General features: G+C 35.0%; 1 protein-coding gene across 1 annotated transcript in view; it reads left to right on the forward strand.

Annotated features, from left to right (window-relative positions):
* Positions 1 to 15,576, forward strand: part of Adamts3 (ADAM metallopeptidase with thrombospondin type 1 motif 3) — a 270,571-nt gene that overhangs the window by 192,018 nt on the left and 62,977 nt on the right. The gene's annotated exons all lie outside the window — the stretch shown is intronic.

Raw genomic sequence — 15,576 nt, forward strand, 5'->3', positions numbered from 1 at the left:
TTTTATGAATATAATAATGATGCATGTTAAATTATAGAATTTAATGCTAAAAGCTTATGTTGTACCCATTTACTTACCAAAGGTAATCACTGTTCGGAATTCTATCAACGTAGTATAATTTGATCTTTTTTAATCTGGCCACTTAACATTATATCTAGGCAGTCTGTCTATGTTGTTCCATGTAGTAGCATTTTGTTATTTGTTTATTGCTTTATGAAAATACACTATAATTTATTCATCCAACTTATTTCCCATTTTTAGCTATTATAAATAGCTTTGAGTATTCTTGTACATGCATTATGGTAGGTTTACATGTGCACCTGTTTCTGTTTGGTTTTCACATAGGGAATAGCATTGATGTATCATAGTATGCATATATATTATCTATACTACATTTAGTATAATTATACTTAATATATATATATATATTCAATTTAGTATATCATTTCAAATGGTTCGAAAAGATAATGTGCCTGTGTGCATTCCCATCTGCAGTGTATGCAGGTTCTCATTGATCCCTAGCCTATTTAATGCTTGGTATTGTCAATTTTTATTTTCCAATATTAGCCATTATAATGGACATGTTTTATTTGGCTTTAATTTTATTTTCTCTGGTTTCTAAACATGTTTAAAAGTTTTATTTATACATATTGGCTATTAGAATGTGATTTTTGTAAAGGATACATCTAAGAACATTTTTAAAAAATTGGAATGTCCATCTTGTACTTATTGTTTGTTAGGGGTATTTTATACATTGTGGATAATATTTTCTCATTATATGTGAGAAATTTTCTCATCACGTGTGACTGTTTTCTCCAACTCTATGGCTCAGTTATGTTTGAATAATAATGTTTATAGTTTTCATTGTAGGGATCTAGCACAACTTTCTTAGATTTTTTTAAAAGAATTTTTAATACTTTTAAATAGTATTGTTTTTCTCATTGCTTATAAATTTTATTTTTCATTACTTTACACTAACATAAAATACAAGCAATTTATTATGTTGGTTTTGTATTCAGGGTCAGGTTTTAATTCATTTATTAATTATAAAAGCTGATCTGTAAACTCAGATTTTCTATACAAACAATGTCATCAGGAAATAGTAACTGTTTATTTCTTCCTTAAAATCATAATTCACTTTTTCTAAAATGTTTTCTTGTTTTCCCCTCTGTGCATGTCTTCAAATGCCTGAAAGCACTGAGTATTGATTTGAGGGTTATATGTAAAGTTTAGTGATCAGGTGGATTTACAGAGCATTCGTGAATAATGAGGAGTAACTGATATATACAGACAGATATAGATCATGTACCTGTGTGCATTCCTACTTGCAGTATATGAGGGTTTCGGTTGATCCATATCCTATTTAGTGCACAATTGGAACCCTCATATGCTCGAGTTGGAATGCACATAGGTACATGATCTTATATATATGAAAAATATATATATATATATATAATATAGGTTGACTATCCCTTATACAAAATATTTGGAACCAAAGGTGTTTTAGATTTTAGAATATTTGCAACTTTCTTAATAAATAGTTCCAAACGCTAATCTGAAAATCTAATATCCAAAATGCTCCAAAATTTTCAGATTTTTCATTAATTTAGATTTCACATTTTCTGATTAGGGAGACTTAACCTATATAATAGTGTGTGCCTCTGCGTATACTGTAAGAGGTAATTTATTTAACTTGGAATAGTTCAGGAAGTTTATAGGAGTATTCCTACACTTGGATGTATAAATTGTCTCCAGATTTTCTTCAGTAATATCACTTTCTTTACTGCTATAAATCATTGAATACAATTATTTTTTGTTTTTATTCATTCGCTTTTCCCACGTTGACACATTATGATCATTTATATCTACATTTCTCTAAACCCAAAACATTTGATTACTCATTTATTTATTTAATAAGGATTTATTGATCTCTTACTGAGTTTTAGGCTCACTGGAGTACTTTTGAAGCACATTTTCCACCTTTTCTTTTTTTGGAAATGCATTCAGTCATTAATTATCAGAATTTTTTAAATAACATGTATTCTGCAGTCAAGAACATTTATTTATGTCTCCCTGTTTGTAGTGCCATAGAATCAGTAAAATGGAGAGTCAGATAAAAGTGCATTTCTCACATATCATAGACCCTTATATGAGTGTAATTGTGCTAACAAATATTATATAATACATACCTAGCTTTTAGCCATCTTATAGGAAAATATGTGCTGTTGTGAGTTTTATTAACTGTGGTTATTGTTTGCTCTATCAAGAACTTACTCTGATGTCTTTTGAACAAGAGAAGAAATACAACAGGGGAATTTACCCTTGAACACTTTTTGGAACAGTAAAGACTTTAATAGAAAGTGCTCTGGGATTGCTGATTGGAGTTAGATGAGGTGATATGAGGTGACATAAGCTGGTCTTTTGGAACAGGGAAGACTGAATATTTCCTTTGAAGACTTTTTTGACATATTCTTTCATTCAGGCAAACAACTTTGTGGGTTAATGAAGTGAGTAAAATGGCAAAAATGAGCAGACTATATAATGAAAAATAATTAGATTAACTATTCTAAGGGAAAAAAAACAAGGATATAATAGGAGATATATTTTTATGTAGTTAAATGTTTGGCCGATGCCAAGAAGTTTAGACTTAATGAAGACAGAAAATCTTCACTACCAAAAGGTCTTGGAGTAACATTTAAAGAAGATTATTTAAGCAGCCCAGGGCAGGATAGGTGTAGAAGACAAATAATGGAGAAAGAGAAGACACAGTTCAGTATATAAACCTGAAATATGATATAATAGACAAAAATGCAGATAGAATGACAAGTCTAAGAATATCATGTATCAACAGTTATCAGATTTGGTAATGGTCTGATGAGGCAAGCAAAGTAAAAATGATCTCAGAGTTTTAAATGCCTAAAAAGTAGTAAAAGAATATTGTTGAAGTCATTCTGTTGAGATAAATTAATGCTTTAAGAAAAATGATGACAAGACATTGGAATATTGATGTAGAAATGACCTGTTAGTCATGATAATAAATTGCATTAAATTCTATGACTGAATGATTTGTCCAAGGGACTATTTGTAAAACCCAAGAAAGGTCTTGGGTGATTCTCACAACTGATGAAGAGAACAGGGTCCCTCAAAGAACCACCTAAAGAACAATCTAGAAAGCTAAGTGGAGCAAAATGTATTCTAGAGTTGAAAGATTGTATCAGTAAAGAAAATGTGTGATGGATCACTCTGTTGAGGAAAGCAAAATGGGCTAAAAAAGGAGAGTGTGGTTTAGAAGAAAGGAAAGGAAACCTTGATTTGGCTCAGGCCAGTCTCTGTAAAGAAACTGCTCTACTAACTAAATCCTTGAATGGAGAGAAGTAGAGAGGGAGATCTAAAGATTAGGAATGAAGTGTATTAACTTGTAAACCAGACAGAGATACAGTGAACCTGTGGAATGTTTTATCTAAACAAGTGCTTGGAATAGCTCAGGGAGTTAACAAAATTGTTACTTGAGAGCACCTGGCACATAGTAGGTGCTCAGTAAACGTTTGGTATATGGATGAGTGGAACCGTATCCTTGCCTCATACACATTCTATACCTTTTGGTACTTTTTCTGAACACTAAAAGTATATTAATAGTTGATCTTAGTAAAGCAGTTGTATGGAAAATAAGCTAGCTACCAGATTATAAATTGTTCCTGAGAGATTTAGGAGAGAAAAATAGAGATATTAAGCAAACTCTACAAAGGTAAAGAATCACAAAAGTAGAATTCTAGAGGTAGGAGGGTTTACTGACTAGCCCATTCCTCTTATTGCATGGTGTGGATTTGAGGCCCATTTATGTTAAATAATGTACCATGTATATGTCAAGATTCAGTTCCAGGAAATTGAAACCACACAAGCTATTTTAAGCATGAAAGGATTTAATATGAAGAATGAGGTGAACATTAAATTTTTTAAAGACTTTGAGGAGTGCCCACTAGTTCTCTCCAGGACCAGTTCCCAGAAGGATATAACAGATTGGCCCACCCGACAGCTGTTAATGCTGCTGAAGCCAGGGAAGGGGACCTCTGAACCTGTTGACTTCAACAACTTGCCATCAAAGATTTTTATCCAAGGATGGCAAACCAGTATTACTGCTGCCAAGCCTTCCTTTCAGCATCCATGTGTGCAGCAACCAGAACTTGGACCCTGATACAGGAAACCCTCATCTCCACAATGACACCACAATCACATTGCCACTTCTGATTTCCAAGGCACACCTGAGTTCATCTGTGCAATTGAACCAGTTTCTCTAACCACAAGCCCATTGGGGAATGTAGTTACAGCTCCTGCAGGAATGTACATAAGGAGGTAAATGACAAATGACAAATAACCATATTTACCGTATTCACCACTCCAGTTTCCACAACTAAGAAAGAACATGAAGAACAAGGAAGTCCCCTTTTTTTAAAGTCTTTTACATTTTATTATTTAAAGAAGCTTCACTTTTTTCAATTTACCTTTCTGACTCTGCCTGTGCCTTCAACACCTTTCTGTTTCTCAATAAGGAAAGCACACTTGATCCTGTCACAGACACATATAGCACACATGGAATCATGATAGGCCCCCCGTCCTGTTTTTCAATTTTAGACAATCTCGTAAGAACTTCAGGTCTCACAGCACAAACTCCTCAAAGTCTGCCTGGATGCATATCACATGCAGATTGTGGTGCTTTCTCAACCATCTTGACATAAAGGTAAACAATTCTATTGCCAGAGTTTGGGACAACCTAGTTTTGTTAGAGGCTGTGTTGTAGAAAAGCCTCTGATGATAGTCAAATGCTGGACCATTGTGAATGCCTCTAGATGCCATCCCCAGAAGAGGAAAGTGCTCACCAAGTTCAAAGGTTAAATGTGCATCTGGAAGTCCTTTTACTGTAGTCTCTTTGCTGTCATTGAAGACAAGTACACAAAAAAGAATTATATATTTGGGTTTTCCCATCTGATGTTCAAAGAAAAAAAATGATTGACTTTAAAACTTTTTTATTTGATGCATTATAATTATGCACAATAGTGGGATTCATTAAGCCATATTTGTACATAAAGCAAACATAACTTGATAAATCTCATACCTTAGTACTTACTGACTTTGGTGATAGTGATTGGTAAAATATTTCCATGACATCCATGTTAATTTATCAAATATGGCATTCCTTAATTTCAGTTAAACATTCAAATATTTATGTTTCTCGCACTAAAACTGCAAATGACCTTTAAATCTAAAAAGTTGAATTTAGATATAATAGGATCCACTGCACCATGAATCATTATTGTGCCACTTTCCTAATTTATCACAAGATAATTATTTTTTGTGTGAGTGATTTCATCCTGATCCTATTGATTTTAAGAGATGGCCCACAATGAACCCTGATAAAATCTTTTTTGTCTTCACGTTTGTAAGCTTTCTTAAATTTCATGCTGATATTCTATCCTTTAAATGTGATTTTTCAAAACCTAATTCCCTAAAAAACTCACAGAAAAGCATATTTACTGATAATTCACAGAATATGTTTTGCTCTAAGTTCTTCAGTCTGTAAGGCAACATCAATGTTTGCTAAGATTTTAACTTTTTGAACTCCTTCCATGTTTGTGCTAAGTAACAAGCAGGTTTTTTTGTGTGTGTGTGAGGTTTTTTTGCTACTCTTAGAAGATATTTTTCTGTAAACACATTTACAGTGCCTTTTGAATTAGATTGCTTTTAATGAACAAAGAAGTTCACATTTTATAAGAAAGCTGAAAATATATATATATGTATATGTGTGTGTGCGCATTAGATACATAGATAGATAGTATATTTTGGGATGAATTACTAATACTGCAACCTTAACTTTTCTCCCACTATGTTGCATGTTCAAGGAGAATTAACATCTCACAAAAGTATAATTTTTATTGTAAGAATATTATCAGGGTTTACTGAAATTTTCATTACTACCCAACTTCTACAAGCCTGATTAAATGTGTTCAGAGAGTAACTTATGGAAAACTAAATGGCTATTAAAAATTCTTAGTCATGTTACTGATGCAAAAAGAATGCAAAAGTTTCTAAGCCACTAAATTTTCATAGCCAAACCAAATTAAGTGAACTTCTGTTCTGGCCAAGATAGAAAAACAGAGACTAGATTTACCATCCTGCCTTAAATAACTGGAGATGGATAAATGTATGAAACAACAGTTTGCAAGACACTGGATATCAGGAAATGAATGATAGTGATCCTGAGAAATGAGGAAAAAATGAGGTGACCCTCAGCACTAACTTACCTTACTCAGAGTTTTCAGTCTGATTCTCAGGGAAAGGGAGCGCAAATGGAAGCAGACAAATTCCCAGAATTAAGAAACCTCAGTTGAGAGTCATGAGAGATGAAGTTGAGGTCAGAGTTCATAGGACTGAGAATAGGAGAAAAGAAATACACAGCAATAGAACCATGAAAATCTGTGGAGGGTCCTCACTAGTAGTTAGCTGAACCCTGATCAGGGCATGCATGTGAGAAAATTATGAAAAGCTTTGGAAAGAGTCACCTAAAAGGATTAGAGGTAACAGTAGCTGGTGTTTCTGTGGAGTTGGGAACAGTACTTGTTCCCATTGACCAGACTGCAGTATTTCAAAATTCACACAGTACTGGAGAGCAGACAGAGGCTTTCTTGCCTCAGTAATGGTGAATAATTGGCTCTAAATTAATGCTGCTCTGACCCTGTCTAATAAATCTTAAACATAAGACCTCAAAGGAACAAACTGTTTTTAAATAATTTAACTATATCAAGAAAAAACTCAAGAATGTCTATAGGAATACAAATACATCCAGCAGCCAAAAAAGATAAAATTCATGATGTCAGACCTCTAATCACAAATTACCAAGTATGCAAAGAAGCAGGAAAATGCAGCCCATAATGATGAGGAAAAGACTCAGTCAAAACTGACCCAGAAATGTTAGAATTAGCAAATAAAAACATTAAAACAACTATTGAAGCTGAATTTCATATATTTAGAATAATATCTTTTATTTTTGCTTTATATCTATCCCCAAATCATACAGTTGAATGACAGCAGAAATGAAACTAGAGCTCATTTCTTCTTGTATTATTTTTGTATTGCTGCCTAATAAATTACCACAAACTTCATGATTTAAAGCAATATTCATTTACTAGCCTGTAGTTCTATAGGTCAGAAGTCCAAGGTGGCCGAACTGGTTCTATGCTTTGGAGATCACAAGAACACAATAAAGGTGCTAGTCAAGTTGAAGTCCTATCTGGAAGCTCCGGGAAGGAATCCTCTTTAAGAATCTTTCAGGATGTTGGCAGAATCCACATCCTCATTTTTATAGGCCCAGGGTCCCCATGTCTTTTCTGGTTGTTGGTTAGGTTTCACTGTTAGCAAGTAGAAGCCTCTCTCTGGTCCTACATACTCCCTCTAGCTTCAGAAACAACAATGGTACCTCAAATTTTTGTAGTTCACATTTCTGACTTTCCTATATGCCACCAGTTAGAGAAAGCCCTCTGCTCTTATAATGACTCAAGCTAAATCGGGCCCACCAGGATAATCCTCTTTTATGGTCAGTTGGACCAAATAACAATCTCATCATAGAAATGATAGCTTACCATGTTCACAGGATCTGAAGATTAAAATAGGGTATCTTTGTGACGTCACTATAGAAAGTGTTCACTATATTCCTGAACCTATTGTGATTTTCCTGGTGTTATAACATGCACTCTCTTTCTGAAAGATCTATAATATAAACCAAATATATTCAACTTACTCATCAGCTTTTCATTTTTACAACAAAATACCAGAGGTAGACCACTCAAAAAACAAAAAAGGTCTATTAATTCACAGTTTGGGAAGTTCAGGGCATAGCTCCTGTATTGACCCTATTATGACAAGGACCTTGGTAGTGGTTGTAACAATGTGTTGGAGCAGGAGATTGTATCCTGATACAGAAAGCGGGAAAGACTGGTTCAATGGAGGACACACCTCCATTGACTTATCACTAAGCCTCTCCTCTTAAAGTTTCTACACAGTCTTTCACCACCACACCAGGGACCAAGTTTCTAATGCATGGACCCTTGGGGACAAACTATATCCAAACCATAGCACTAACTGTATCTAAAAAATTGACATAGATCTCATGCTAATGTCACTTTGATATTCATGTGACTCACTTTACAAGGTCTGTGACTATTTCTGTATTATTTTGAACATCTTACCCAAAGTAGTACTTCCCACACTTTGTCCCTCTTGCTCCATTCATCCCAGTTTATTCTTCTTACCCTATGTCACAGTTCTTCTCATGGGAATGTAGGTTTTCTGAGGACAAAGATCACATTTGTCTATCCATTTCAGGACTCTCAGTGCTTGTATCAGTACCAGGGAAAATACCCAGTTTCTTTAAATATTTATCCAAAAGAATAAATATAAAATATTCATGTAGTTTGCCTATACTGACTTGTTTAAATTTTTGCCAATCATTCCATATGCCTTTGGAGAAAATTTTGGTATGCTCATGTAGAATTTGTGGAAAACTTTGAGGTGAGGATTTTTTTTTTTTCTTTAATAAAGTAGCATAAAAGCTGCAAAATGGATCCTGTCTTTGTTCTATGCAGCGAAGCCTGTTTAGAAAACCTTAACTTCTAGCAATCTAAGATAAGTAGAATGTAATCTGGTAAATTGGGCATGGTAACCTCTCCTTCTACCCTTCCATTATCTCTTTGATTTAGTAGAACTCACCTACAGAAGCCGTAAATAAGAAGGACTGTACTTTCAGTAAGAAGCAGTGAACCATTTATTAAAATGCTATTAAATGTATAGAGTAGCAAAATGTGAAAATTAAAATTACTGTTCTGTCTGAAAAATTAACCTTGTGACTTTTTCAGTTGGAAAAAGAACAAAAGAAAATAGGGATTGGATCACTAGTAATGAAGTCTTTAATTTAAAATGAAATAAAGTAAGTTAAAGGATAAAACAGAATATAGAGTCCCTTCCAAAAGACTGTGTAGCCCCAGAATGGTTTACTGAAGGAGGCTGGGCAGGAAAGTGGGGACTACGGATGACTGCAGCAAGAATGACCAAGAGAGGCTTATTCACAGAGTTTCATGTGTCAGGAATTCCCATCAAACTGTCTTTATCAAAGAGGGAAAAAAGCAGTAAAAGAAGAAAATGAAGTGTTAGTAGTTTATTGGTTCATGAAACTAAAAAGACTAAAGGAGTAAAATGGGGAAGTGAGATCAATAGAATAAATCCCACTAACTATATCACCTACTTGGAGAAAGATAATTCCCCCATACTTGAAGTTGCTGGATTTTACAAATTTAATTTATCATTTAAATTTGAATCTCAGGTAAATAATGAATAAGTGTCTAGTATGTTCCATGTAATATTCAGGACATAAATAATACTAAAACAACGTTATTTATCATAAATTTGAACTTAACAAGGACTGTTGTCTTTTACTGACAACCTTGCCCACACCCAAACATTTCAGTAATTTATTCAAGAAATGGTTGTAGCAGGGCTGAGCAAGCAATAGTCATAGGAATAAACCAGAGTGTGAATGAAGGACTGTATCTTCCTAAAAATACCGAGAAGCCTAAAGACTGAGAAATGATTCTAGGGAAACAGATTACACTAGGAGAAATTAAACACAAAATTAACTCATGAAAACTAAGAATAAGAGACCAGTAGAAGAGTATTACCAGGAGATGAGGGAAGAGCAAGATCTGAAAGAATTCGACAAGGTGGCTTGCCTGTAAAGCATCCATTTCCTCTTCTACTTTCATCCTAAGCCCCTATCCTTCATCCTTTTAAATAGAACCTTCCACTTCTAAATCTGTGCTTCCAAGGAGGCTGGCCTCAGGTGCAGTGATTGATTTCCAGTTTGTCTACGACAGACATGGGGTTCCATTCTTCTCATCTGCAGATGAGTTTTACTTAATATTATAATTAAATACTAGTCACTGAGACATGCAATGAAACATGCCACAGGGCTGGGCATGGTGGCACATGCCTGTAATCCCATTGGATCAGGGAGACTGAGGCAGGAGGATCTCGAGTTAAAAGCCAGCCTCAGCAACGGCAAGGTGCCAAGCAACTCAGTGAGACCCTGTCTCTAAATAAAATACAAAATAGAGCTGGGGATGTGGCTCAGTGGTTGAGTATCCCTGAGTTCAATCCCCAGGAACAACAACAACAACAACAAAAAAAAAAAAAAAAAAAACCCAAAGGACTTCCAGGAAAGGTTCTTACCTGTTCCTAAGATGAAATGCAGGAAGATGCAATCTTTTGTCCCTGACTATGGTATGAGAATTGGTACAGCCATATTGAAAAAAATCAAAGAAGCTAATATGAAGTCAAAGTTTGTACACCAAGAACGGCAAGATATGGAATGATAAATGGAACTGGATCCTTAATGCTTTAAATGGTGGTGTTCATTTGTTTTGTTTTTTGTTTTAATTTGAAACAAAAAAACATTCTGACATGTAGAAGGTTCTTATTCAGAACTAGAATTTCTATTTTGAACATAAAGTTACTTTTAAATTTTGTTTGCTAATGATCACAAAGCATGAAAACTTTTTTTTTTTTTAATTTAAAGGGTAGAATTTCTGTTTTAAAATGCTACACTAAATGTATTTAGTGAAAACCAAAGAAAACATATGCATTTTAAAATTAGGACTTTTGGGGAAAAGAAATCACGGAAACTAGTATTCATTAAATGGTAATATCTTTTTTTTTCTTTTAAGCAGCAGTTAACTTAGTCAAATTTCTGAATTGACATCATAAATTGGCCTGAATATAGTTCTTTGAACTATTATTATGGAATTTCCCAGTTGGTGAAGGACACAGCTGCTTTTCACAGAAACATTTTATATCTTGGTAGAATATTGCCCTCATATATTTGGAGATAATGTTACTATGTCCTATTAGAATGAATAACTTTAATTTGAATTAAAAAAAAAAGTTAATGGAAAAATCACTGTCAGATGATACCAACAGGTTCCCACAATTATTTAAGTGCTCTGTGCTTCTGATGTTAGCAGGGAACATTTGTTAGATTTTGCATCTATTTTTAGCTCTGATCATAGGGTCTCCACCTACTCTTTGGAAAATCCGGCTTGTGGTATTTCAGTGACTTCATTTTCATAACAGTATTCTGTTCATGAGGAATGCCAGTTTTCTACATATAGACTCATTCTGTATTTATTGTTAAAGAAAGGTGATATGATTCATTTTGATGATGGGAATCTTGGTTATTTACTTATAACACAAAAATCAACTTAAATTTCTATACAGATAGGGGTACAAGAGGAATGTAGTCAACAAAATTAAATGTTGTCAATGAAACATGTTAGGACATGTTTCACTGACATATAAAAGAAAATCCATCAGAATGGTGGCCTAAACATGATACAAGTGGCACCCCTCATGTGTTAACTAAATCCGAAACTAGATTATCCAGGGCTGTATGATAGCCCACATCATGGGGCAATCAGACTCCTCCCTCATTGCCACTCCACATACCTGTACATGCCTTGATTCTAAGGCCACCTCCTAGGGCTCTTAATGAGGTGTCTGTGCTCCAGGCAGTAGGAAAGAATACTGAACAGAGGAGCCAAGGGGTGTACCTCCAGGGAAGAATGGGCTTCTGTGAGGGGCCTTTGTAGAAGTCTTCTGTAGAAGCCCGTATGAGCCCCCATCTAAGTCACAAAATATAAGTAATGCCTCTGTTTAGATTTTACTGGCTTAGTCTTGGTCACATGTAATCCTTAATCCCAAGGAAGACTGGGAGTGCCTTTTAGGTGGGTTTATTAAAAACTGCTTATTCAAAAGCTCCATACTTCTCTCTCAGTCTCTATCACAGTAGGCTTAAGATTGCCTCCCAACCCCATATGCATTTGTATCAGATTCAAAACTCCCTCAGAACTTAAACCTTTCCATTTTACCTTTGCTTCCTGCCCTTTTTCAGACTATAGGACTTTTTTTTTTTTTCCCCCTTGGGCTGGGGGATAATTTTACCATTCTGATACTTTGATTTCCTGTAAATATGATTAGATATAACAACAGACCATATTCCATCCTAAAAATATTTTAGGCCCAAGGGCTCATAATCAGCCAAGCAAGCTATATTTTACTTTATCTGTTTGCATTAACACTGATCATTCATATTTAATACTAAATATTTTTATTGTGACCTAACTGGTCACCTATATACTTCCTTAAAATTCATTCCAATAAAATAGGAACAAAATTCTTCTTTTTCTGAAAATTCATATATAGCAATTGGAAAACAAAAGAATACAGTCAAAATGTTTCCAAAATATTAATTAATGCTTATCAGCAACTCCTAAGTTTTCAAAATTACATTTTTTTCCCAAAAAGTTGGAAAAAAAAAAAAAAAAAGAAACTCACTCTAAGAATTAAGACAGATTGCCTTTGATATGTCAGAGAACCTTAGAAAGTACTCTAGGCATCACTTTTCAGGATGAAGCCTAGGAATAGTAGTACTACTACTTATCACAGGGTTTGACTTCTCTTCTCTTGGAATGCTTTACACATTTTTGGAGACTCTTCCTAACTTAAATTTCCCTGATTTCCTACATCAGTCACTCTGCTTCCCACCTCAACCAGCCCCATTCAAGTGGCCTTAGCACCTAGATGACTGAATGCCAATAAGTTGCCACCAGAGGTCTGTAATTTTTGATACCAAATATAAAGTGTCACTCTGCTTTCTCTTCTTGAATTTGCCTATGGCCTGTGTAATTTTTATCAGTTCTTTAAGCAGGAAACACCTTAGCAAGAGCATGATTAGCATGATATTCACCCTTAATTATTTCTATTCCTATATCTTATGGGGGAGGCAGAGATAATGGTAGGATTAAATATAGAGACATCCAAGATTTTGTCACAGAGTACATCATATTTTAAACTGTGAAACTTTAGAAAGGTGCTCTGTTACTAACAGTGTGTTCTAGTACCCTGAACAAATCTGCCTAACCTAGCAATTGTTAAAGTGATCCAAGCATATACAATCGTTCAGCTCCATTTTAAATATAAATTGAATACAACCTTGTGATTCTCAGGGTTAGCACCTGCAAAGGTGTGGAGTGGTTCTTCGCCTTTTCAGGTCTATATGTGCTGTTTTCACTCTGTGTGGAATGAGGATTAGGGCTGTCCATAAGCCAGCCCTTTCCAATGCTGTGTTGGCCTTTTAAACCCCTCAGTAAGCCTCTAATATTGGGCTTAATCCTGATCTGAACTGAAAATAAATATTCTACCTTCTTTTTTCTTTGTATCTCCTTTGTGCTCTGCAGCAGATATCATCACCCACATGCTTTCTGAGGTTACTAACCAATTCAGATTTTCCTTACTGACTCCAGATTTAATTCTCACCTTTATTTTAAAGTAACTGTGACAATATGATTTATGACATGTAAAATAATTTTTTAATGATGGCTTTTCTTAAAGGGAAAATCATTATCATCATAAATAGTATAAGTAAATATGAATTTTAGAATATTTTATGTGTAAGCACTATGTATAGTGTTTTTACACTATACATATATTATACTTCTATTATCTCAGGAACTCTAGAAAAAAATAGGTGTTGTTATCCCATTTTACAGAAGTGGAGACTGCAAGTCAAAAAGATTAGCCATCTTAAGTAAAATTATTTTCTTAGGATGTGACATTATCAATATTTGAAGCTAGGTATGTCTGATTAGAAGACCCATGCTACTCATCACTTGACCATCACACTACAAAGGAGACATAGTAAGACAGACTCATTATAAATGAAGACATTTCATGACCTGAAAACTGCCTATACTTATAATGATGTGTAGAAGTTAAAAGTGCCAAAAGTTATTGCACTGACTTTCTTTGAAATGTTTGACACTCCCCACTTTAGGAATCATGGAAAAGGATATTGAAGAACACAAGGGAAAATAAGGGCAAAAGTCTTGTTTGGTTTAACAAGGCTCCTATTATAGTTTGGATATGAGATGTCCCCCAAAAGCTTCTGTGTTAATGTGGGAATGTTTGGAGGTAAAATGACTAAATTGTAAAAGCCGTAACCTAATTAGTTTATCCTGGTTTGAATGAACTAGGTGGTGGCAGATGGGGTGTGACTGATGAGGTGGGTCGTGGGGGTATGCTCTGGAAGGGTGCATCTTCTCTGTGTCCCCTTCCCCCTCCTCTCTCTTTTCCTGCCTCTCCCTTTGCTTCCTGAACTCTCTATGAATGGAGCAGCTTTCCTCCACTGGACCCCTGCCCCATGATGTTCTGCTTTACTTAGGCCCAGAGCAATGGAGTTGGCCATCTATGGACTGAAACCGCAAGCCCCAAATAAACTTTTCCTTCCCTAAGTTGTTCTTGTCAGGTATTTTGGTCTCAGAAACTCAAAAGTAGATTAACACAGCTCCCTTCTTCTCAGGTTCCTTTTGCAACAACTACAGCAACAACAAAGATTCTTTTCTCACCTAGTAAGGGGCTGATGCAAAGGCCAGACTCAAAAAGGGTGTTTGAGCAGAATGAACTGTCTTTCTGAAATAAGTGTTCAGCCTTCTTCATTCATGCATCAGGCTTAATGATATGATGACATTGCTAGTATAATTCCATTGGATGCTGTATCTGACAGTTCTGCCCAAATGAGCCAGTTTTAGAACTGAGAGCTCATGTATGAATTTCCTATTTGTCCACTAGCTCTTACAACCTCTCACATTCTCAAGTGTGTGAAAAGACTTCAGGTTAAATAGTAAAGCTGTTTGCAGGTGTAGACTCAGTGTGGGTTTGCAGCTCTTGAAAAACAACTTTTGAGGAAAGCCTCTGTTTGATGTGGATGGCTGTGGAGTTATTTATATATTGTAGAACCAATGTGAGTCCATGGTAAAAAGAAAGTTCCCAGCTAATGAGCTGGAAGCTGGACTCAGGTCAAAGTGAAGAACAGCATAGTGTTCAAACCCACCTAAGTCAAATGCAAAGCCTGTGCTTGTACTCAGATCCCTGGGGTTGGTCTCTATATATTTTCTAAAGGTTAAAAGGGTGTGAGTGGGATCTACTTCCACTAGTTTAATCCCATGTGGCTAAAGCTTGGTCATCAATCTTCCAGGCCAAGAGAGACATTTTTCTCCCCCTCGGCTTTACTAAAACCACAGAGGTGGAAAGGAAAATACCTATTCATTAATGTCAGATGCCGATTCAAATGGCTTACAGGGTCAGTACAGCATTAAATAAACCTCCTTATAAAGCATGAGTCAGAGTTGGTTCTGTCAAGCTTGTTTTAGACATCAAGGCAGTTCATGAAATAAATTCTGAATTTTATGTATTTGAAATAGAGATGAATATACTTTCAGGTTTTTATACCAACAGTTTTAAACAGTATCTTTAATTTTAGTATCCAATTGATATTTTATTTTTTAATACATCAAAACATTCTTCACCCAAAATAAACTCATCTGAAGGCAACTAATTGAGGTCATTAAAATCTGAGAATTTCTCTCATTCTTTCTCACATTTGTGTGTGTGTCTATGTCTACATATGAAATGTCCATTTGG

The sequence above is a fragment of the Sciurus carolinensis genome, chromosome 10 (genome assembly GCF_902686445.1).
Source record: "Sciurus carolinensis chromosome 10, mSciCar1.2, whole genome shotgun sequence".
Taxonomy (NCBI): Eukaryota; Metazoa; Chordata; class Mammalia; order Rodentia; family Sciuridae; genus Sciurus; species Sciurus carolinensis.